Source organism: Sceloporus occidentalis, unplaced genomic scaffold (assembly GCF_023333645.1).
Source record: "Sceloporus occidentalis isolate IW3139 unplaced genomic scaffold, rSceOcc1.0.p SCAF_338, whole genome shotgun sequence".
NCBI lineage: Eukaryota > Metazoa > Chordata > Lepidosauria > Squamata > Phrynosomatidae > Sceloporus > Sceloporus occidentalis.
In genome coordinates this window covers 85,235-111,979 of record NW_028317318.1, presented here as the reverse complement: position 1 = coordinate 111,979, position 26,745 = coordinate 85,235, and positions in this window count along the sequence as shown.

Sequence of the window (26,745 nt, the reverse complement as noted above, 5' to 3'; positions counted from 1 at the left end):
AATGTCTTCTTTATACTACTTAAAATTCAATAAGCAAATAAATCCAGTTTCATGTTACAGTTGCATGTTCAAATGTTTTAAGACAAAATCAAAAAGCGTAAACAAAATAGCTCAACATTGTAACAACAGTTAAGAACATAAACCTCTGTGAAACTATTTCAGTAATATTGTGATAGAATACATTTGAGGCTTTAAGGTGAGTTGTTTTAACAGAAAGAATCATATGCTGCCAGGATTACTCTAAGATTAACTTGATGACCACACTTAACTGAGGCTGCATACATTTAGGGTAGGGGGATTTAAAGTAACACTAATACCCAAGAGAAGGAAATAGCCTACCCTGTGCCTCTATGCCATCATGGGATGGAGAGCTTAACTAATATATATTGTTTAAATAAAAGGAATGAAAATTAAATGAAAATGTGCCCTATCTACCCCAACACCTCTAAGTCCCTCAAGTTAGCGAAGTACATCCAACACTAGATGTCTGTAGCGGGGACAATAAAAACACTGTCCACCTTGGCAACTGAAAATACTCTATTAGCAAGTGGATTCCAGATCCAATGCGTCCTATAACCAATTAAGGCCACTAATGCACAGGAGTCTATAAACATGCTCCTGTGTGGCCAGAAAATTACTGCCATTGGGTGCAGACTGGATTTTTTCTTGTGTCGCTTTTTTTTAGGTGGCATCATTTCATAGGCTCAAGGACTTCAGTTGACAATGCTGTCAAAAAAAATGTTTTCTTTGTCACATGTTAGACCTTTTAAATGACTGACCACCCGCTTTGTACCCAAGGGTTTAGTGGATCAACCTCTTTTCCTCTAAGTGACAAAGAGGTAGGGTGAAGGAAGTGTGCTTTTATAATAATTATTACTTTTCAAATATATATATTTTTTCAACAAATTTTTTATTTTATTTTATCTTTCATTTGTTCACCCTTTCATATTTTCTTCCATGTCATACGATTGCTGTCAACCTCCAGGTCTTTATGTGTGGTAGAAGTTTGACTCTTAGGCTGTCTATAATGGTAGTGTAGCATAGAGACATAGTTTTTTTTTTCTGGAGCCCTCTCACATAAGGCCACTGTTAGATGAGGCTGTACTCATCTGCACCATGTTTAGATCCTTTTATAGCATCATGTATCAGAGTTGCAGATATTTATAGAATTCGTTATTTGGGATGTCCCATTTGGTATGAAATAGTTGTATTGCATGCTAAATGGGGTATTATTTAAAGAAAAAACTTTTGCCCTACTTGTATGTCTAGGAAGTGGTTTTTTGAAGACATGCAATTTGTCATTCAACTGGCCTTTATGTTCTTGGCTAATTCAAAAAAAGGCTGTGAAATCAATTGAACAAAAATATAGCGAGACATGGATATCATTTTGTTGTGAATAATAAGTTAAAAATAAGCAATTCTCATAGAAATAATCCATGACAAAATGCTTGAACTGGTTGTTAAATATACATAAATTTGTAATTTTAAAAAAATATATATATCAGGTATTGAACATGTTTTATACAAATGGCTTGTTTATATTCTAGTTTCCAAAAACATGGTTGTTTAAAACAAAGTGTATCTTTTTTTTAAATTTAACAAAATGTAATATTTATAGAAGCAAAAGGGTATACTGTATTTATGATTAGATCTTTTCCACAGTCATATAACTAGCCAGAATACCACTATGTTATAAAAAATGATGAAAGAATAGCAATTTCCGGACCTAGATTTAATTCTCCACTACGAACAGATAAGTATTTATCTCAAAGGCTGTGCAAGTTATTAGAGCTATTTTAGATTATCTACTGGATGTATTTATCAGACAACTGACTCATAAGGTTTAATAATCTTTTCTCTATGTCTTACAAGTTCATTCTAAGCTATAGAAGATACTTAATAAAAAATGAAACTTACACTTTATTAAAAAGTAAGTTTCAATCAAATTGTTAATTTATAATATTTCAAGAGCACAAATGTAATGTAATATAATTTTAACATTCCATTCATTCTTTACTACACATATAAATACAACAGCACAAAAGAGCTGTTTCCCATACCTAGTTAGCCTATTTTACTACTCGATCTAAGAACTTTATTTGGCTCTTAGTGTTATGTATTTCCCATGCATTCCTTCTTTTCCTCAATATATTTACTCCCACTTCTTCCACTGGTAGGCTGTTACATGCACCCAGTGTCTTCTTCATCTGTAGAGCACATATGCTGGACTATTTTCTGTTTGAACCTAGACAAGCCATGAAAGTGACTAATTTGGAAGTCCAGAATAAGCATGTGATCCACTTCAGTTTAAACTTGAGGATGATGATTTCAATTGAGGATGATAATTTCAACTTCATCAGGTATAGCAGCCACTCTTTAACCATACATCAGAAGTAAACAACTCACTATAGACATCTCAACAAATGCTTAAAAAATAAAGCCTGATACACATTGCCTTGGGTTTGGAACACTGCACTGGACTTGTGCATTGTACAATCAGAGCTAATGTGAATTGTACAACGTCTGCCATCTTAACCTAACACTCTCATTTTGATCCTGTTGACTTCTAAACCTATAAACATTGTTAATCCCTTGATGACAATTGACGAGCCAGGCACATCACAGAGATGCATCCCCTTAACAACAATCCTCTTACCATCATGGAGTTAATAGAGCATAGAATGAACACAATGTGGTTGAACGAGCATAGAAAGGTGTTATTGCAATGACCAGACATTAAGGCATTCAGCAACAATGCATTCTAAATACATAGTCATTAATATGATGTTGGTCCCCCCTTTGCAACTTTAACAGATTCCACTCTTCTTTCACAGTGTTTCTATGGGTCTTGTTGCCCGTTCATTAGGTAGAGCATTTATGCAGTCAGGCACTGATGTTAGGCACAAAGCCCGTTCATCCTATATGTGTTTGATGGGGTTGCTGTCTGGGCTCTGTGCAGGCTAGTTAAGTCCTTCCAAATGAAACTCTTCCAACCATGTCTTTATGGATGTTGCTTTGTGTACTGGGACACAGTCATGCTGGAATAGAAAAAGGGCTTTCTCCAAACTCTTACCACAAAGTTGGAAGAAAATCATTGTCCAAAATGTCTTGGAATGCTGAAGGGGACATAAAACTCCCTGTTGGTGTAATGGTCAGGTCCCCCTATACTTTTGCCCATATAGTTTATTTACAGTTAGATACATTTTTGTTTGCATTTGGAAATGTAACCATTTGCAATTGCATCATATTTTCCCTTTTATATTAGCATCGGGTGCCACTCCTGTCAGCTTAGAACAGAAAATGCTACAATTCGCACAGGTTCACCAAATTTGGACAATGGAAGACTGGAAGAACGCTGTCTGGTCTGATGAGTCTCGATTCCAGCTGGGACATTCAGATGGCAGGGTCAGAATTTGGCGTAAACAACATGAAAGCATGAATCCATCCTGCCTTGTATCAATGGTTCAGCCTGGTGGTGGTGGTGTAAGTGTGTGCAGGAAATTTTCTTGGCACACTTTGGGCCCCTTAGTACCAACTGAGCATCGTTTAAACGTGACAGCCTACCTGAGTATTGTTGCTGACCATGTCCATCCCTTTATGACCAGAGTGTACCTGTCTACTAATGGCTAATTTCAGCAGGATAACGCATCATGTCACAAAGCTCACATCATCTCAAACTGGTTTCTTGAACATGGCAATTAGTTCACTGCACTCCAATGCCCTTCACAGTCACCAGATCTCAATCCAATAGAGCACATTTTGGATGTGTTGGAACGGGAGATTCGCATTATAGATGTGCTGCCTACAAATCTGGAGCAACTGCGTGATGCCATCATGTCCATATGGACCAAAATCACTGAAGAGTGTTTCCAGCACCTTGTAGAAAGCATGTCACGAAGAATGAAGGCAGTTCTGAAGGCAAAAGAGGGTCCAACCCATTACTAGCAAGGTGTACCTAATAAAGTGGCCATTGAGTGTATATATATATCACACTTAGGCATTTAGATTTGTTATAAAATGTTTGTCTAAAAATGAGGACATTTTACACAATATTAAGAACTAAAGGTTTGCAGACTTCTGAACAGGGGTCATTGCATTTTTTTCTTTGTTGCCATGGTTTTTTTTTATTGTGTCATTCCGTTATTACCTACAGTTGAATATGAATCTCATAAGGAATAAAAGAAATGTATTTTTACTGCTCACTCATGTTTTCTTTAAAAATGGTACATATATTACCAACAACTGTATCCTACAGCTTCTCCATGTAAAGTAAATGTGACAATGAGAAAAAATAACCATATTCTGAAGTGAGTGAGTTTATCCCACTGGGATATCTGAAGGGACTGCATAAAATGTAATTATGCCAAGTCTCTGTGTACCCCTTTAAGGCCCTGCCACTGTTACTCTATTGGTAAAGGACAAAATTTCAAAAGGTGAGATATTCCAACCAACACTGGACCTTTGTTCTTTAAGAAACAATTGGGGATATATCTTGCAGGGACTGCATTCTAAAGGAAAAATTAAATCTGAAATTGTATTAGTTTTCCCTTAACAACCAGTATTTCACTTTTTATTTTCAGAAAAGTGAAAACTTCTCTGACGACTAATTAAGGTTTGCACAAATTGTATTTATTATATTCTGTCCTGGAGATCCAGAATTCTATCGTGGTGAAAATAAAACCTTATTAAAATGCTCATATTTAACATATCAAGTGTTCAAGTTCCTTTCTGCCAAATACCTATTCATAATTTGCTTTCAATGGTGTACATTTGATTGGCATAGCATATAGGATATGCACTTCAACATTAGTTACAGATTGAATCAACAATCCACGCGTTTCATATCTGGACATATCTTCTAACTGAAATGTCAGAATGTGTTGTTCCTTAACTTAAATATATAACAACATATTGAATATTCTATTTATAAATGAATGTTGTTTGTATAATTCAAAGTTGATATTTGTGCCTTTAGAGAGAGCATACCATCTCTTCTATATTAATACCAAAATGTATTTTATTCAGAAAATGATAAAACATTTTTAGCAATTATATATAAAGGGAAGATTTTTATAATTCCAATATCTAAAGTTTAACTAAAAATAAAATACCTTATACTGTAACTTCTGACAAGCATTAACAAGAGACAGTTATTTTATATAGTCTTATTGAATAGTTTATAAAAAACAATTAGTATTTATGATGTTTATTTTATGGAACATTTAAGGAAAAAAACATAGAATTTATGAGTTAGTGTTTTTTTAAAGACGATCATATATGATATAAACCAAGAATTATGTCTCTAAAAATATATGGCTTCTTAAAAGCAGAAGTAGCTCATAATTAATATATACCTTACTTCTAATTCTGCTGTATTTCAAACTCAGAAAAAAACTTTTTGAAAAGGAGATCAATTAAATAAAGTGCCCAGTCCCATTCAACTTATAAAGGTTAGGTAGAGACTTAGAAAAAGCCAATGTGTGGAGTAATTGAAGACATTTTCTATGTCACCTGAAGAATGTGACAACGTCGGCACTGATGGATTTATAGGATCATGTAGAAAACAGTTCTTCGCATTGTTTGAGAGTAGCAAAAATATATTTATATAAGATCAAATATGAAACAGTACCAAACTAAGCACTTAGTGTGCATTAGGTAACAGCCGTAGATTACATCGATTCACAATGAAGGTTCTCTTACAGGTTTAAACATAGAAGCCTCGATTGTAAGCTCAGATAAGAACCAATTGGCCCATGTACTATACATATTAATATTTGATAGGAATACTATAATGCTTTTTCATGTGTAATTTTGTACAGTTTCCATACTCTTCTTATTATTCAGCAAGTAGGAGAACACCCATATACATACACACACACACACTCTATCACATTCTCATTCACTGGCTCACACACCTCCTTGGAGCCTGTCTCCTACTCTGCTTGCACTTGATGCAAGCTATCATTCTGCTACTGTGTTCCTGCATCCTGTAGCCCAATAGGTTTGTTAAAAGAATTTTGTCTAACCAGGAGCCAGCCATCCCCAGCTAGCAGCATTTCTTTTAAAGCTTTTTGTTAAAATATAATTTTCATATGCATGCATGCAATGTAACAAAAACCAAAAGAGTTTATTCACTTAAGGGCGTGTTTGCAGGTTTAAGTTCACATTAGTTGAAATCTTTTAATTCACTTAATTTTAACTCATGAGAGGTCAAATAGGCTAGGATGGTTTTGCTTAATAGGTAGGTTAATTAGTAAGGTGACTCAAATATGCTTGTTTATAGGGGTAACTTGGCCCCTTTTCAGGGGACGCCCACTAGGATTGCCCCTCCACAAATGTAGTTTATTACAGCAAGCTGTAATCTTTTAACTCACCCCAACTAACTCATAAACTCTCTGCGTGGTGGTGACAGCCCCTCTGCTGCAAAAAAAACCAGATGTAGATTGTCCTATTGGTTAATCAGGCTCCTGAGTGAACTACTGCTTTTTGAATGGTGCTTGATGTTCTTACTTGCCTTGTATATTCTTATTTTTTGTATATTCTGCGTATTATATGGTCCTTGATGTTCTTACTTACTATGTATATTCATGTAGATCCAGATAGATAAATAGACATAGATAGATAGATAGATAGATAGATAGATAGATGAGAAATTGATATTCATTGTTTAATGTACAGAACCCTAATGGACTGCATTAATCTCTCCTCTTTAAACTCAATAAATCTTTAATATCTATTTGCACCAGCTTAATGTATTACTTTACAGTAAACAACATAATGCTACATGTTTTGAACACTACAAGATGTATCCCATGGAGACCGATTTTTTATTCAACAAAGGAACATGTTTTCTCAATAAACAACAGTTCATACTCAAAAGGTTAAGTTTAACTTGCAATGATTGGAAAAAAATGCTTATTAGTGTTACTGTTAAAAATATGCTGACCTTTGTTACCTATTAGTAGAAGTTTTCTGGCAAAAAATATGTGTTTTTACGTTTTCTAAACCCATGTGATACAAAAATTATCTCTAAACAAATAATCTCATTATAAAGTTTAAGTTCTAATAGAAAATAATACTTTGTATCCTTAACTCAGTTCATATAGTTAGAAAATGAAAAGTAACTGTATCACCAAGATCTCTAATACCACGTTTTTATGCATGCTATTTTCTCATTAATATTCCAATCTCCGTGTAATGCCATGAGACATTTTTCAGAGATCGCTGCTTACAAGAAATGTCATTTACTCAGGAGCACTTATAACATGATTGTGTTCTATTTCGTTTTTCATTAAACATTTCCTATATTTTTCTTTCAGTAAAAATAAAAAAGACCACTACAATATGGTTCATTAAAGATATGTATTTTTCTATATAGTTAGTCACCTCATTTTTTTAAGTTCTTAAACTTGTTGACATGATCTAAAGGGACTGTGTCTGAAAAAGTAGAACTTTCTGTGTTTACCGGCCTGCAACAGAATAGGGTGGACAGAGGGACTGTGGCTAGATGCTGACCTAGATGGCTACAAGTTGAAGGAGCTCTTTGAGTCCTCATTGTAAGTTGTCTCAGGTCTGGGTGGGGTAGCTCTACTAAAGCCACCAATACAGAGGCTGCATCATTCTTCTCAAAGGAATAAAGGTCCTTGGCCCAAATTACTCAGCAAATTACAAGTAGATTAGGCACATTAGAGAAACTTTATAAACAGACCTTAGAAAAATTAACACTTAGAGAAATAATTCAACTTAATGGGCGAAATTGTTACATTTCAAAGCAAAGAGGACTGGGGATCCCCTTGCTGACACCTGAGAAACTAGAGGGCCTTAACGCACCTATCACAGAGGAACAGTTAAGTGACATTTACTAAAAACGGACTACCGAATGTCTACTTCTACTACTACTTCTGCCCTTTAGAGGAAGTTCACTGGGAAGCCAGGATAATGGAGACAGATTCAATGAGAAATAAAAGTATTTCTGCATCTCCGCGAAACTATCTGCATTATTCTGGCCTCTCTGTGCACTTCTTCAAAAAGGCAGATCCACAGGGACAGACTTTACGCCATTCCTGCAATTGGGTCATAGGGTGTGCCCCGAGGAGTCAACTTTTTCAGAAGTTCACCAGGTTCACGTAGAAGTGGGTGAAGAAAGAAGACACGGGAAGAAGTGGGCGAAAAAAGAAGAACAAGCAAAGTTAAGAGACGAAGTGTACCTGCGGGAATGGAGAAAGGGACATGGAAGCAGTTGGCATAGAAGGTAGGGATACATAGAGAGAGGGAGAGTGTGAGAGGGAATGTCAGAAGGTAGGGGAACGGAGCACGCTAAACACAGGTGATTCCAGAGTGGTGCAAACAGGTATTTATTCCACAAAAGACAGGCATATACCGGAAGCGATGTCTTAATACAAGCCGTGGTCAGGGATTACAGAAATACACAAGAGTCCATTTAAACGTAGCCAAGGTCAAGGGTAGTAGATAAGCACAGAGTCCAATAAACAAGCCGAGGTCAAAATTAGCCAGGAAACTTACGTAGTCCAGTAAACAAGCCGAGGTCGAATAGCCAGGAAATCCACAAACAAGATAAGGGTAAGGAAGGGCAAGATTCAGGTAATCAGCATACAGGAATGGGGCACCGCTTAGTTAACAAGCCAGCACTGACTGAACAGTGCTGGGGGTTTATATAGCCCTGCCAGATCCCGACTCCTCCCCTCTAATTATCCACCCTTAGTGAGGAGCTGTCAATCCTCCCTATTCCCCGCCCTCTGCTTACCTCCTGCACTATCTCAATGGAACTGGGAAGTTGGACACGCCCCCCCCGCCATGAACATCGTGTTCGCGGCCATCTTCCGCGAGGTGCCTTCCAATCGAGGCCGGGGATGCGGCCCACTCCGCAACCGCGTGGTTCTCGTACGGCGTCTTAGGTGTCCGGACATGGATGCAGTTCGTGGTGGGACCCTGCACGGCCGCCGAGGTAGGTTGGATGCCTGACAGGGAATGAGAGTGCCAAAGAACATGAGAAAGAATATGAGAGAGAGTGAAAAACCAACAAAATGCAAACAAAAATTCTGACCTCTTTGCTTTGTTTTCATTTGTTTCATTGCAGGTTCCTCCTAGTTTTTATTCATTCATATGAATTGACAAATCTTACAAAGTCCATTGAAATTCATACGAATCTGAATGCACAAGTCAAATATGTGTATCTATACACACAACAATATTGTTGTTACACAAAATACTATATAGTAGGACCACACCTGTTGTTGATTTCTCCTCTTCATGTTGTTCCTTGCTTTGATGGAAGTTAATGGTTATGGCAGAGGAGTGAGAAGGCTGGGTACAGTGTAGGAAAGTAAAAGCAGTAGGTATGTAGGCTTTATATAGTATCAGTAGTGTCATCTAGTTGTGGCAGTACTTTAATACATTAGTAAAAGGACCCAACTTTACTCATTATTATATTATGTTTCTACCACAGCTCCAATACAATATCAGTGTCTGCACCAGTGTTTTAATTTATTACTATAATGTGTTTCCAAACTTTTCATATATTACTTCAAAATGAGATAACCCTTTTGTTATTCATTCATTTGCGAAGATTGGACAAATAGATGCCGTGCTTATTTAGAAATTATTACTGTGAAAGTATTAGGCAATGCTTTGTATAAATATGTCTGGTTACACTGTTTGCATAAAAACGCAGACACGGGACCAAGTATTAATACAAAACATGGAAACAGCAAATCAACAAACTTCAACTACTGATTTATTGTGCTTTCATTCTTTAAGTAATTTGGTTTCTTAACGTAATTTAGGATAAATAATAGTTTCAACAATCAATATCAGCTGAGCAGTGTGCCCTGGTATCATTTTAAATATCTGCATTTTAGTGTAAGAAAAGTAACACATTTGGTAAAGATGATACCTTTATTGGCTTTAATAATAAATTGCAACCTTTCAAACCTATCAAGGTCTCTTCTTCAGGAATATTAATAAAAACAGGCAGTAGGGATGGTTGCAGACCCTCAAGGCTGTTTTTTTTGTTTTTTTGGGGGGGGTATCAAGGCTTAAGGTAATAATCTCACAATAATAAGCAAAATAATATAAATTCGAATACATTTTTAACAGAAAAATGTATTCTACTGTACTGTATTACTATTACTAGTGTCTTTAGTGTTTATAGATAGGCAAGCTGACCAGCGGTGTGGTACAAGCTAAGCCAGAGCCAGGCCTGAGACAGATCCTATTTTCTGGTAGTTGAGCTAGATTGTCTGCAGGCTACAAATAATCCTTCCAATGTACATGAGGGCTTAAACAGTGAAGGAAAGCTATGTTGATCTATTCTAGTTCTATCACTACTAATAAACAAAGTCTCTACCCCAGATGGCAGGCTACTCTACTTTAGTTTTTACACTCCTTGTTTCAGTTACATGCCCAAGATATATACAGGGTGGACCAAATATAGGTATGCAGTACTATATTTATTTATTTTATTGCTATTTTTTTGGTCATTTTCATTTGTTTATTATTTCTTTAGCTTTACAGGTATTGAGGATGACATTCTAGGGATGTGTGCCTAAGAGACAAAACATGAACTGATCCGTACTGTATACCTACGTTTGGCTCACTCTGTATATCTACAGTACTGCCAAAGTGTCAGGGTCCGCAACCCCGGGTCCGACGAAGTGACTCACCTGAGTACCCGATGCCCGCGGGTACCGGATCCCGCGGCGCGTCTCCAGCTCCCTCCACCTCCGTCAGCATGTCCGCCGCTAGGCGCGCGCGCGCGCCCTCAACTAACTTTATGCGCCCCCGAGTGGAGACGCTGGGGTACGCGCACCGATGACGTCACGGCTGGGGGCGAGGCTTCCCCCTGGCGGCAAGTTTAAAAGCTGAGCACTGAGATTAGCTCAGTGCTCAGTGATTGTTTTTCTATTCGAGCTCTAGTGCCCTTTGGTGATTTTTTCCTATTGATTTCCTGTGTACCAAACCCGGCTTGTCCTCTACTCTGCTGCTCTCTATATCCCGACCCTTGGCTACTAAACGGCGTTCCTGATTTTTTGGTTCCTGACCCTGGCTTCGGATTTTGACCTCGCAGCTTGCTAGTTTCCCTGACCACGGCTTCGTTTCCTGACTTCGGCTTATTCTCACTTGCCTTATCTGCTGATTCCTGGGGTACGTTCCTGCATACCGGTCTCTACCCTTTAATCCTGCCTTGCAGCCTCACATAATCACTGAGCCCTATGGAGCCCGCAGGAAGACCTGACATGTTCACTGCCTTAAGTCAACAAATGACTTCTATGAACCAGTCTTTGCAAGAACTCCAGGCAAGTCAAAACCAGCTTAGGCAGCAGGTGCAACAGCTTCAAGTTCCCCATGCCGCTCCTGCAGACCCAGCCGTGGCCCCTCTACCTCTCAACATGGAAGGCGCCTCGGCCATAGAACCTCAAGTTCCCCTCCCGGAACGATTCACAGGTGACCGCAAGAAGTACCGAACTTTCATCACTTCCTGCCAAATATTGTTTAATCTTAAGCCCAGAACCTATCTCTCCGACTATGTCCGGGTTCATACCGTTATTTCCCTCCTCTCGGACGAACCTCAACAGTGGGCTCATCACCTCCTCCACAGCAGCAGTCCGCTACTGGATTCGTGGGCCTCATTCCGTCAGGCTATGGACTCTATGTATGACGATCCTTTCAGAACTTCCTCGGCTACCACCTCTCTGAGAACCCTCAAGCAGGGTAGGCGCCCCATCGAGGAGTACATCACTGATTTCAGACGCCTGGCTCTGGACTCGTTATGGAATGAGCCCGCTCTCCATGATCAATTCCGTTGGGGCCTCTCGGAATTGGTTAAAGACGAACTTGCTCGCACTTCCATCCCTTCTGGCCTGGAGGACTTTATCACGTTATCCACCCAGATCGACCGTCGGCTCCGTGAGAGAAGACTCGAGCGTCAATCTTCTTCCTCTACCTGGTCGCCTGCCTCTCCTCCTGTCCCCAATGCCTCACTCCCAGACGAGGAACCTATGCAAATAGGTATTATCCATGGACCACTGTCTCCTGCCGAAAGGGAACGCCGAAGATCGTTGGGACTCTGCTTATATTGCGGCAGAGCCGGCCATTCCTACCAAGACTGCAGAACACGCGCCCGATTCCGTAAGGGTAAGGAGATTATCCATCGTCATCAAATATCTACTGGACAGATGTCTCGTTTTGCAGCTCACCTTTCTCTCCCCGTATCCTTGCAGTGGAGTAGCGGTTCCGTCAACCTCTCTGCCATGGTGGATTCCGGAGCCAGTGGCAACTTCCTAACCCACCTCCTCCGGTTCTAGTTGATAATATCCCTGAATACGAGGTCGAAGAGATACTAGACTCAAGGTACTATCATAGACGATTACAATACCTTATCCGCTGGAAGGGTTATGCCCCGGACGAAGATTCTTGGGAGCCTGCTGACATCGTACATGCCCCAGAGCTTCTTACGTCTTTTCACAATCAACATCCTGATCGTCCAGGCCCTGAGAGAGTCCGGAGACCTCTCGTCGGAAGGGGGATCTGTCAGGGTCCGCAACCCCGGGTCCGACGAAGTGACTCACCTGAGTACCCGATGCCCGCGGGTACCGGATCCCGCGGCGCGTCTCCAGCTCCCTCCACCTCCGTCAGCATGTCCGCCGCTAGGCGCGCGCGCGCGCCCTCAACTAACTTTATGCGCCCCCGAGTGGAGACGCCGGGGTACGCGCACCGATGACGTCACGGCTGGGGGCGAGGCTTCCCCCTGGCGGCAAGTTTAAAAGCTGAGCACTGAGATTAGCTCAGTGCTCAGTGATTGTTTTTCTATTCGAGCTCTAGTGCCCTTTGGTGATTTTTTCCTATTGATTTCCTGTGTACCAAACCCGGCTTGTCCTCTACTCTGCTGCTCTCTATATCCCGACCCTTGGCTACTAAACGGCGTTCCTGATTTTTTGGTTCCTGACCCTGGCTTCGGATTTTGACCTCGCAGCTTGCTAGTTTCCCTGACCATGGCTTCGTTTCCTGACTTCGGCTTATTCTCACTTGCCTTATCTGCTGATTCCTGGGGTACGTTCCTGCATACCGGTCTCTACCCTTTAATCCTGCCTTGCAGCCTCACACAAAGTTTGATAATACGTGTCTGCTACCATGTTTTCATGTTATGTGTATTCTTCCATGATTAGATGTTTAGGGCCTACAAGCTGTCCATAATGACAGGTATTTGTGCATGGCAAGCAAAATTTATTCGGACAAAATTTCAGTTTTGTCTTTTCCGCATTCTTTTTTGAGCAACAAATTTTAGTTTCTCGGCCATTCTGATCATTTTTTGATTCAGGAACAGCATGCAGGGGCGTTCCCAAAAGGGGAGGTCTCTGACACCTTCTGTTATTACCTTTCATCTTTAGCAAATTGGACCAGTTTGATGAATTGATCCCTCAGAGTACGGCAGCATTAGTAGCAGGGTTCACACAGGGTTCACACTGGCACATATCCAGCTCCACCATATCCCCCCAAATCAGAAAAAATATTTATTCCACATCAGAAGGAAGGATATTGAGCTGCAGCAGAGGCAGAGCAGGGCACAGGGCAGGCACTGGCATACAGACTGAACCCCTCCCCCATATTAGAAACAAGAGCAAGAATTGATCCACCAGTAAGGATGGTCATTGAGGCACAGGGCAGGGAACAGATCAGGACAGGCAAAGCTTTTTCAACCATATTGAACCAATCCCTCATCGATATAAAAAAAAAAGGAAGGGAATTGAGGCTCAGGGCAGGGAACAGACCAGGCGCTGGCAGAAAGACACATCCAGCCATATGATGTCCGCATCCAGCCATATGATCTCTACATCCAGCCATATGATCTCCACATCCAGCCATATGATCTCAACATCCAGCCATATGATCTCCCTTCCTCATATTAGAAAAAATAATTGATTCCCCAGAGTAAGGAAGTGCATTAAGGTGCAGCAGCAGGGCACGGCACAGGACATGTACCGGTAGGCAGACACATCCAGCAACAAGACTGACCCTCCATAAATGAAAAAAAAAACAAGAATTGATTTCCCAGGAGCAGCAGCAGCAGTGGTAGTAGGGCATTTATGCTTGGTTTTCATAGTTAGTACTTTTAAACTACAATCAGTATAAATCTAATCATGATTTTATTATATATATTCAATTATTTGAATTGATTTGATGCCTTTAGTTCCTAATGCATGCACTTTTTTGGAAAGATGTATTGCTATAAAAACTAAACATCATATTCCTTTGTGGATTATACATTATATGCTTGAGAATACACCATGAAGTAAACCAGATCTATATTTAACATCAAGTCAGCTGCTCATCTTGTCAGAGAAAGATAACTTTACAATATAAAGTCAAATCCACCCTGTCGAATCGATGACAATATACAATAGAGGTTTGCCAAGAACAGAGACAAGAAAATTAAGCATTGCATTTTAGCGTTCGCAGGAGTTATTTGCTGCTGCATATCATTAGGATTGATCAGATTGTTGGAATATGTTGAAACGTAATGTCCTGGCAGCAAATGATTGACTGTGTCATTGCTCAGGCTTGAAAGGTAGGGAAGTGGTAATAAATGTTATTACGTAAATGCCATTCACGTAGAGCTCTACACACTGCCCAGACTAAGCACCGGGGACTCGGAAGCACCGGTAAGTTGGGGGGGGCATAACACAGGAGGATCCAGGTCCTCTGCATCGCTGCGGGGGATCTGGATCTTAGTCTCATAGTCAGACCTATTTGAGGTCTGATTATAAGATGACCCCGATTATAAGACGAGGGGTATTTTTCGGAGCATTTGCTCTGGAAAAAACCTTGTCTTATAATTGAGCAAATACGGTATTTATTAGCCTTGCTTACTTATGGGGGTATGTTAAAAAATGACAATGGTATTGCTTTGGTATTGACAGAAATGTGCACTTGTTCCGATCTATACTTTATTTAATATATTTCATCATGTGATAATTATCAATTTATCTTGATCCTTTATTATATGACTAAAGTCTAGCACAGTGGTCCCTTTCAGCTGTTGGCAATGCATTTATTCTGCACAATATACATGCAAATGAGTTGTGTTGCTCCTGGCAGGTTTGTTAAAGGGGTAGTTATGGTCCGGAGGAGAAAGTTATATCAGAATAGAGAGCCAGGTAGACTGCGCCAACAATAATTTACTAACTTTCCAACAAGCACCAACAACTCCCATAAACCTTTATTTATGTGCCTTCAAAGTGCCTTTGAACAGACTCTTTCCCATATCCATGAAGTGCAAATCTGTGTCTAAAATGTTCTAAATTACAGCATAATCACAACCTGCTTCTTCTGTACACATTTGTCACTTTACTCATTATAAATATGGCTGTTTGTTAAAATAAATTATGTCATATCACACATTTAGAATGAGATATTTCTTATTCTTTCATTTGAGATGTGCACACTGACAAAATAAGTGAGCACACACACACAGTATTTTTCCTGCACCGAGCCTGATAATGCAGCCAGAGTGCTTAATTTTTTCTCACTAATTTAACTTTGCATTACACAGGGGCAATTCAACCCTGTTTGCAGAAAAAACTAACAATGCATAGTTATGTTGGTAGATGAAATCACCTATAACTCAAGATTTAATTAATGAATTACAGCTTTAATCACCAAAAATAAGATGACAATGCTGGAATTAGTTGGCAATAATGGTTGCCTAGCTAGGGGTCTTAATCACATTACAGCAGAAGCTGATTTCCAAGACACAAATTGCTCTTCAGAAGTTTTCTTTTTATCTTTGACATAAAATAACAACAGGGTTATGTTTTTCAATGTGCTTTTTGCTTCCGTTTAATAAAAGCACCTAAATATTTGTCAACAATAAAAATTACTAAAAATAAAAATAAATTAAAACACTACACTATTATGGCTTAATCATTTGCGCAATTACAAAATAGAATCCCTAAATTGTCACTTATGAACATTATCTATAAACATCATTGCCTCTACTTTCATTATATCAGGATGCGTGCTTGCTTTTGTTCTATTAAGCAGCTTGGCATACTGTAGGAAACTGATATCCTATTGACAAAAATAAATATTATGAGCATTTATACCTGAGCACTAGTTTTTTAGTTATTCTTTTCTGTCATAATGATCTGAAAAATGTGAACATAGATTTTGAATCATCACTTGTTGGCATATTACTATTGGGTATGTATTTTCAATAACTTAATCTCAGAATTGCCTAGTTATAGAAACATACAATATATTGCAAGAGTAAAACACTGTCAGCTGTCTATTACCTTTGCTCATATTTGGGTCTATTCACTAAAACATAAGTTGACTTGCATCAAGTCAACTGCAACACTTGACTTTGCATCTGAAATGCTGAGATGTTGCCTTAAGTGACAACTAGGGCTGATTTTCTAAAGTAAAACATAGAACGGTATAGGTTTATGTCCCCTGTTTCCTTACAGAAGGGCTCTCCTCTGTGCTGCAACCTGCTTACCTGGTGCATATATATGTGTGTGTGTGTATATATATATATATATATATATACAGAGGCGTATCTAGGGTATGGCACCTATGGCTCGTGCCATAGGCGCCATTTGAAGGGGGCGCCAATGAGCGGCTTTCAAACGGCGTCTTTTTTTTTTTTGATGCGGAGGAGAGAAAGGGGCGCCTAGCAACTGCTCGGCGCCCCTCATTCTCCTCCACGAGGCCTCTACCTCCGTCTCGGTGCCGGCACCGGCATTTCATGCTGAGCGCCGTAATATGACATCATATTTCGGCGCCCAGCAGTGAAGCAGCGGGCACCAGTGGGGCTTTTAAACGCTGTCTTTTTTTTTTTATGCGGAGGAAAGAGAGGGGCGCCTAGCAACCGCTCGGCGCCCCTCGTTCTCCCCCGCATCAAAAAAAAGAAGACAGCGTTTAAAAGCCGCTCGCTGGTGCCCGCTGCTTCACTGCTGGGCGCTGAAATATGACGTCATATTACGGCGCTCAGCAGTGAAGCAGCGGGCACCAGGGGGGACAGAAAATATATAGTGGGTAGGGGGGGGAGAGGATATATAGTGGGTAGGGGAGGGAGGATATATAGTGGGTGGGGGGGTATATATTCCTTCAGTGCTGAGATCACAAGTGAATTTCAATTGATCTGGGTTTGTGTGTTGATCTATACCTGCTATCGGCAGCGGGGACTAATATTTATATATATATATGGGCAGCAGGGGCTAGTAAATGGGTTTTAGATATTTGGACAGGGGCGCAATTTCAGTGCTTGCCATAGGCACTATTTTGAGTAGATACGCCTCTGTATATATATCATGTCAGCTGGGTGACATTGAGGAAAAATGGCTAATCAGACTATGAAAGCAAAATAACTTTTCAAGTTTTAAGTTTAAATTTAAAGAAATGGACCAAACCTCTTTGCATTAAAACTCCACACAAAAAGGGTTGCCTTTCTAGTTATTGTTGGGTGACATGTGAGTCCCCCCGGGGAGTTACAAAGTGACTTGTTCGTATGTCCCCTGTACCATAAACCATTCAGTTTGGATGAAGATCAGATGGCTTTTGAGATCCAGAAATTAAATTTGTTGTCACTACCTCTCTTTCACACAATTTTTTTTGTGAGTATATATATTAAAATTATGTTTTCTCTTTCAAATATTATTATTTTAGGCATTCAAGAGTATAAGTATTAAAGGTATTAAATAAAAGCACAACTATTTTATTACATACAGAAAGCACTATGGTTTGTTTGATATTGCTTTCTTTTTTATATGTGGGAAATTATAAGTCAGCAGTGTACTGAAAGACTGTCAATATAGGTTTGTGTTCTATTTTACTTTTTGCACGTAAATGTTGCTTTGTGCAGATCACTTTGTTTTGTTTTATTCTATAAGACTGTCATCTCATGATAACTATAGCAAAACTACAAAAATTGGCCTCTCACAAGGAAAAATCTGACCCAACCCCTGACACTCAAAGGGTTAAAATATATCTTAAATTAACAAAACTGCAATGTGTCATGAAGCCATCAACCCTTTAATGCTCAAGACTCAAAGGGCCTTACTCTAACCATAGTATCATACGTAATAATCTGTATAATTATTATTTGTAATGCTATAAAAATATTGATAAGAGCTTCTTTACTTTTATAAAAAAAAATTTTAAAACGATACATATTCGAAAACAATAGGAAATCTTTTTGTGTATAAAATTAGTTTTTCGGCTCACCAAATCTCTCTCGGGCCATAAAACATGATTGCTGGGTTATAACCGCTAGGCTTTTATATAAAATGCAACTGTAATTTAATGAAACTATGAACATTCTTCATAGCTCTGAAGTTTTATATCTATTCTTTGTATCTTTGCAGAAATATTGAATATTGGACCAATGCAATTTACTTCTAATTTAAAACCAATATTGTTTGTCAACATGGATCATTACATACTGATAATGCAAATCATTATACCAAAATATGACTTATTATTTTGCTAAACATAGACTGCGAGGAAATTCTACCCAGCAAATGCTGGATATTAATCAGCAGACAGCAATTCCTTTTATTTTGCACATTTAAATGGACAGGGCTATCATTGTAATACTGTCGAAAACCAAAAACCAGCATTCACATGTAATAACAGTAAGAAACAATTAAAGATATACAATATATTAACTATAAATGTATATTGGGGTAATATAATGCTGGTGAAACATACAAAACATTTGATTATTATCTTACATTTCAACATTGTGCATTAAGAAATACACAGCATGTAACAACATTTTTGTGTATATTTGCCGATTTTGACCAGGCCTCAGGGTTAAGTATCCTACCTTGCACACAGGTGCCTCATAAACCCATTCCTGACACAGGTGTTTACGCCCCTAAATGACTGGAGATTTTTTGCCATTTTTGCATATATTTGTTTAACCATGATTCTCCTTTTCCATGTTTAGTGTACCCACACACTTTTTGTTTTCAAGAACTGATAGGGCTTTCTCGTACTAGCACTTTTTTGTATAATGAAACATGAAGGTGGGATGTTGTTGCACATAAATTAGGGTGTTTAAAAAGTTAGGTCCCACAAAAAAAAAATGTAGAAGAATATCCCACCTTCATGTTTTTTTAAACTTTATAAGGGACTAAAATACTCCTTACATTCTACACATTTTTCTTATTTTATTTTTACTTGGATTGGGGGCAAGAAAGTGATATGTTTTCATGTATATTTCTAGCTGGATGGGCATGAGGCGCTTGGTCACCTACAGTATTTTTAGATTTTTAAATTAAAATAATTTTTTATTATTACACGATGTCATGATTTATTCAACAAAAATAAAGCCAAAATGGAGCCCACGTCCATACAGAACATTGCATAAAAGCTTTCTCCTTCTCATTTTGCTTAAAGTGGAACACTGACATGCTAAATTACCTAGGCATGATTTGGCCTTAATGCTGTGACCCTAATGCAAGTGATCACTTGCCTTCTTAGTGAAGAGACTAAAATGAGAGATTATTATTCAATTATCTCAAAGATTGAATCAAGCTCAATATGTCATTCATCCTGGGAGAATTTGTTTGAAGGAAACAATGATGCCTCAATCATTAGGGTACCATATACATTAGTTCCAGAAGTAGCTAAAGAAGATCATTCACATAAGGGGTAACTGAAGAAAGCTCTGAGGACCCTCTGTCGCTTGTGTTTTTACCGTATTTGCTCGATTATAAGACGACCCTGATTATAAGACGACCCCCCAAAATCTGAATATTAACTTAGGAAACAAAGGAAAAGCCTGAATATAAGACGACCCCAAAGGAAAAAAGTTTTACCAGTAAATGTTAATTCATGTAAACTATTTTTTTTAATAAAAGCTATGATTGAGAAAAAGATTTTTTTTGTTTTTATTTCTTGTATTTTCCAACCTGTCCCCCAGTTACGCACATCTGCCCCCAGGCTTGCCACTCCAATATGGCACTGTGGCCCATGATATGCCTTTTAACCCTCTATATGCCACTGTGCCCCATGGTATGCCTTTTGACCCCCTATGTGCCACTCTGCGTCCAGAAATGCCTTATACCCCTATATCCCATTCTGGCATTTAGGGGGTTAAAATGCATATTATGGGGCAGAGTGGCATATAGGGAGGTATAAGGCATTTCAGGAGGCAGAGTGGCATTAAGGGAGTTAAAAGGCATTGTACAGAGCACTCTGCCTCCAGAAATGCCTTATACCACTATATGCCACTCTGCCATTTAGGGGGTTAAAAGGCATATTATGGGGCAGAGTGGCATATAGGGAGGTATAAGGCATTTCAGGAGGCAGAGTGCTCTATTAAATGCCCCCTTAACGCCACTCCAGAAATGCCCTATGCCCCCATTTAACACACACACACACCCTATACCCCCATTTAACTAACTAACACACACACACACACACACACACACTCTCTCCCCCCCCTTCCCCCGCTCTCCCCCATCTCTTACCGGTGCTTCCAGCCGGGGCAGCGGGTTGACGTCGCCTTCTGCTGCAGCCGGAAGGAGGTGGAGTTCGCAGCGGGGGTTTGTATGCGTCCGTCGCGTATACTTTCCCCGGCTGTCAGAGATCAGAGTTCCCCGCACCGGTGCGGGGAACTCTGATCTCTGACAGTCGGGGAAGGTCTATGCGACGGACGCAGACAACCCCCGCTGCTAGCCACACCTCCTTCCGGCTGCAGCGGACGTTGTCTACGCGGATCGCGTAGACGTCAACCCGCTGCCCCGGCAACACAGCAGGAAGCACCGGTAAGTGTGTGTATGATGGGGGGGGGGGGGAGTCGGGTGAGACAGGAGGATCCAGGTCCCCTGCAGCGGTGCGGGGGATCTGGATCTTAGTCTCCTAATCAGACCTGATCAGAGGTCTGATTAGAAGACGACCCCGATTAGAAGACGAGGGGTATTTTTCAGAGCATTTGCTCTGAAAAAAACCTCGTCTTATAATCGAGCAAATACGGTAATCTTTTTTAACAGGTTAGGACACTGTCAGTGTAACAGCACATGTGGTGATTGCATGTCAAAGATGCTGGCTCCTGCTGACTGAGAAGATACCCTACTGCCATCTGGATGTTCCATGGCATCTTCTGTAAAAAGAAAGAAAAAAAGGTAGTTAAAGGGTAACATTCATATCATATATAATTTCCTGGAAAACTAATTTACTGAGTTTAAATAACATGCGTGTACTTGCTTTTTTAATTACTTTAGTATTTCAAAATCTTTTTTAAGTTTAACATTTACGTCTTCAGAATATGATTACTCTTTAAATCAGTTAAAAGTATGCTTTGCACCATATGAAAAGATATGTAATGGAAAAAAAAGCAAAGCTATAGAACCTGAGATGATTTTGCAGTGTGCCTTTTCTTCATCCAGTCACCAACAGTGCAGGAGCTGGCTGGGTCCACAACATGCTGTCTAATCCTTACTTCTGTCAGTGCTTACATACAGTACTGATGTCTGTATTGTCAACAACTGATTTATTACAAGTAAGGTGCATTAACTTTTTTAAGTTTGGAACCTTTTTTTAACTTAATGGAAGCTGAGTTCTCTCCCATCATCTTATCAACCCACCCCTATTAAAGACTATCTGAACCAATCAACAACAACCAGCAACTTAACAAAAAGGGAGAGATAACATAATGAGGATGAATAATCATGAAGATCATTAGGACATTATTTTATTATATTTGTATTTTATTGTGGATTGTAAATACCAATCAAAGGTTTACTTAATCTGTAACGCTGTAGAATATATGGTCTAGGAAAGGTGATCAATACACTTTAGTTAAAAATCATATTACGTTTTTCTAAAAACATATAAATCTTTTGTAGATAACAGAAATTACACGTTTTATCAAAGGACAAATTCTCTACACAGGAAACAGATTTGAGATGATTTAACAAATGTAGACCTGAATTCAATTATAGATGCATATAAAATTACCCTGCATTTCATTTCTTCTGAGAATACATTCCATTCCATTATTTTCCTGTTTATAGAAACAAATTGAGAAAATAATAGGTATTTTCCACATTACATTTTCATTCTGCTTTTCATTACAAGATATGTTTTAATGATTCTTTTTACACATTAAAATGTGTTAGCTCCTAATAGGTTACAAAACATCCATATTGGCTTAAGTTCATTGCTACCATTAAAAACACTAAATGCAATATGCCATTTATTTTTATGTGAAATTATTTATCTTGTGTTTTGAAGCATTAAAAATGTGGAATTGGTGTGTGAATAGAATCATTATTTGTGTATCTTGAGAATATACATTAATCTGTTTATATATAGCACTAATGCAGTTACATTTTGCCTTTTTTTTAGAACATCTAAATTATCATATAACTTTCTAATAGGCAGTAACCAACATTTTTGTCATTACTGGATGAATGTATATGTTTAATTTCTTAAAAGTCACCTATATAACAACTCCTTTATGTATTCTATCATGTCATTTGTACTTGGCAACATTCATAAAGATATTAAACCCTTGCAGTACATTCATATTTTCTACATAATTTATTTTAAGTAAATGTAGTAGTTATATGCAAAAACACCACCTCTTTTTTGCCTCTAAATCCACTTTATAACATGGATGCCTTAGAGCTCACGTCTGTTGTATTAGGCAGTGTTTAGGCAAAACCTGTGACAGATGTGCAGAAGTCAGAGCATCACGCATGGACAGCTGTTTGATTTAATTTACCAGTCATTGACAGCTTTTTTTGTCAGAGCCCGAGGTTCGTGCTCTTCCGTCTCTACTTCCGTGCATCAAAGTGAAGAGGTGATCCGGTGATACAAACTGTGGAAGCCACAGTGGAGCCAAGTCCCCAACCTTTGTCTTCTGGGGCTACACTCCCCAAAGGGATATGCAGCCCCTTCCTTCCCACCCCTGAAGTCTTCACGTCCACCACATTACGAGAAAGTCTTCAAAGGAGGAGTGGAGGCCAGAGAGCACACACCACTACCCCCACCAATACAGGACAGAGTCTTTGGGAACCCAGTTCCACTGTGACTTCAGGTGACCCAATGGTGCTTTAACTCAAGTCCGATACCTGAAATCATCCGTGCACTGCAAAACAATGTCTGGTAAGATAAAACAATAATTGACAGCTGTTCTATCCTTAATTGCACTCAAGGTTGGTTACTGGCTTACTGCTTGAGTCTTCGGTTGGTACGTGGGTCACACACAAAATGGGTTAGGTGGGGACAACAAGGTGATTGCCAAAAACTAACTTACATCCATCAGGTAGGTTTTTTCAGGGTAGTTATACACAAATCAGTTTAACAACAACGTATTTATGCCTCTAAAACTACTTGATACATGGATCCCTTAGGGCTCATGCCTGCTTTAGACAAAGCAGACATGGGACGTAAAACAGTAAAACAGAAGGATACCCCGCTGAACATTGACTGCTTCAGCAAACATGTTGCCAGAGATTGCCAGATCGGGGATCCAACACCTTTTTTTGGGGGGGGGGGTATATTCTATGTCACCTTTATGTATTTTGCTACATGTAGAAAATACTTTGTTCAAAGCATCGAGACCCAAATCCTCGTCCACTCATTTTGGGTCTCCCGGTAAGGTTTTTGGACAGACAAATGGTCTCTTGTAGTTCATCTGAGGCAAGACCCTGCCTCTCCAGATGGACTACAACACCTATCACAAATATTCACTCTGGGTAACTCTCTTGGTGCTCTTTTCCATCATGACCACCCATAAACCTGTGGCAAGTGCAGTAAGACTGGACACCAAGGAAAAGAATGCAGAGGGCAAGCCTGTAGGAACTTTAAAATGGTGCCCCCTCCTCACCCTCCCTCTGACTATGCGCCCTCCTACCCACTGACCTCTTTTCCCTTCACTACATTACATCAATTCTCTGTGGTCACTAAAGAGGAGGTACGTTCTCTTCTTCTTTCCTCTTGTCCAACCGCATGCCCTCATGACCCGATCCCTTCTCACCCATCTCACCCAGTCTTTCTCATGTACTCTTGTCCCTACTCTAGCTCACTAAAGTTACAAAAGTAGTGCCAAATCCAAGGGGCACTACTCCATGTTAATCCTACTGGACCTCTCTGCTGCTTTTGACACTGTGGACCACCCTCTTCTTCTTCAAACTCTTCATGCTCTTGGTCTCCATGACACTGCTCTCTCCTGGTTCACTTCCTACCTCTCTGATCGTACCTCTAGCATCTCTGTCTCCGGAAACACTTCCCCTCCTCCTCTCAGTGGGGGTAGCCCAAAGCTCAGTTCTAGGACCCCTTCTGTTCTCTCTCTACACTTGCTCACTTGGCAAACTAATCACACCCTTTGGCTATCAATACCACCTATATCTATCCTCTCCTGATTTCTCTCCTCTGCACGTTTCCTGAAACTCAATCTCTCCAAAACCGAACTTCTCATCTTCCCTCCCTCCAACACTAAGATTCCCCCATCGGTTTCCCTCAATGTTAATGATGCTATCATCTCCCCGTCTCCTCATGCCCGCTGTCTTGGTGTCACCCTTGACTCTGACCTTTCGTTCATCCCCCACATTCAGTTTGTCTCTAAAATCTGCCGTCTCCATCTTAAAAACATTGCCCGCATCCGTCCCTTCCTAACACAGGATGCCACTAAGGCTCTCGTCCATGCCCTTTTTATCTCCCGCCTTGATTATTGTAACTCTGTCTTAGCTGGTCTCCCTCTTAACCGTCTTACCCCTCTACAATCCACCATGAATGCCAGACTTATCTTCCTCTCCCATTGCTTCACCAACACCTCCCCCCTCTGTCAGTCTCTTCACTGGCTGCCTGTGCGCTTCAGGATTCACTTTCAAAGCCCTTCACAGCAGTTCCCCTTCCTACATCTCCTCACTCATCTCTAAATACACTTCTAACCGGTCTCTCCAGCTTTGTGAAGGAACACCAACTGGAGGTAGTTAAACTGGATTTGTGATCCCCTAGGGTGATCTATAAGCTCATCAGAGCCAAGGACAAAATGAAGCAGATTTCAGACTTGAATGTGGCATTGAGCAGGCTGAAGAATATATATTCTTAATTATTTGTCTTCTTAACTTATCTTAGACTATTAACTGAAAACAATAAAGCAACAGGAAAAAAAACAGTTATAGATGAATATAAAGTAATTTATTGGTCAATGGTTTAAGTGTCAGGACTAATTTTAATCCACAGTCTGTTTCTGTTTATATATGCTTATTAAGTAAAATGGACTTTATATGGTCTTGCAAACTAGACAAATACTGTTTGCAGTTAGTAGAACATAACTAAATAATACTTCTACACAGTAGCGTACCTACGGGGGGGGGTGCCACCAGGCTGGCATCGGGTGCGTACCCCTCCAGAGACGGACTAGAAAAGGTAGGAAGACATTGAGAGAGAGGAAGAGAGGGGGAGAGAGGGAAAGAGAGAGAAGGAGGGAGAGAGAGACAGAGAGAGAGAGGGAGGGGAGAGAAGGGGGCGGAAAGAGAGGAAGGGAGAGAGAGAGAGAGAGGGAGGGAGGGTGAGAAAGCATTAGTAAGTGTGTGAGAGTGATGGGAGCTATACTGCACTATTGTCAGGGTCTTGTTCAGTATATAGTGATGGGAGTTATCCTCTAAAGTAGATCATAACTCCCATTGTACCGTATTTGCTCGATTATAAGACAAGGTTTTTTCCAATGCAAATGTCTTATAATCGGGGTCGTCTTACAATCAGACCTCAACTAGGTCTGACTATGAGACTAAGATCCACATCCCCCACAGCGATGCAGGGGACCTGGATCCTCCTGTCTCCCCCCCACACACACACACTTACCGGTGCTTCTGAGTCCCCGGTGCTTAGTCCGGGCAGCGTGTAGAGCTCTACGCGATGCGTGTAGAGCTCTACGCGATTCACGTACACAACTTCCGCTGCAGCCGGGAGGAGGTGCGGTTAGCAGCGGAGGATGTCTGCGTCCATCAGAGATCAGAGTTTCCCGTGATCTCTGACAGCCAGGGAAGGTCTGCGCAATGGACGCAGACAACCCCCGCTGCTAACCGCACCTCCTCCCGGCTGCAGCGGACGTTGTGTACGCGAATCGCGTAGAGCTCTACACGCTGCTCAGTGACTCTACACGGTGACCAGGGACTCAGAAGCTCTGGTAAGTTTGGAGAAGGGAGGGAGTGTTAAATGATAAGGCATTTCTGGAGGCAGAGTGCTCTGTGAAATGCCCGTTTGACCCCCTTAATGCCACTCTGCCTCCAGAAATGCCTTTTAACACTCTATATGCCACTCTGCCTCCTGAAATTCCTTATACCTCCCTATATGCCACTCTGCCCCAAAATATGCCATTTAACCCCCTAAATCAATTACACTGGCTTAAATGAAAACTGGTAATTTCCATAGAACTATTCAATATCATATATAAGCTTTTTATTCTTTTTTTTCTCTCTGGCGCCTATGATTACTTCTCTCTGTAAACCATGGTTAATAAAAAAACGTCTAAAGAAAAAATAATTTTCAAAAGGGAGTACCTAATGCCATAGCAGGAGTAATAATTTCCAATAATTGTTAAAAAAACTATATTTGCAATTAACATAAGAGGCTCCATAGAGGCTCATTCCAATGGCATAGTCAAGAAGTCGTCATTAAAAAACACACACATAATAATTATGACCTTTAAGTGAAGATCATGTTTTCATGGCAGCTTCAATAAGATTTTTTGTTTTACTTTTTAGC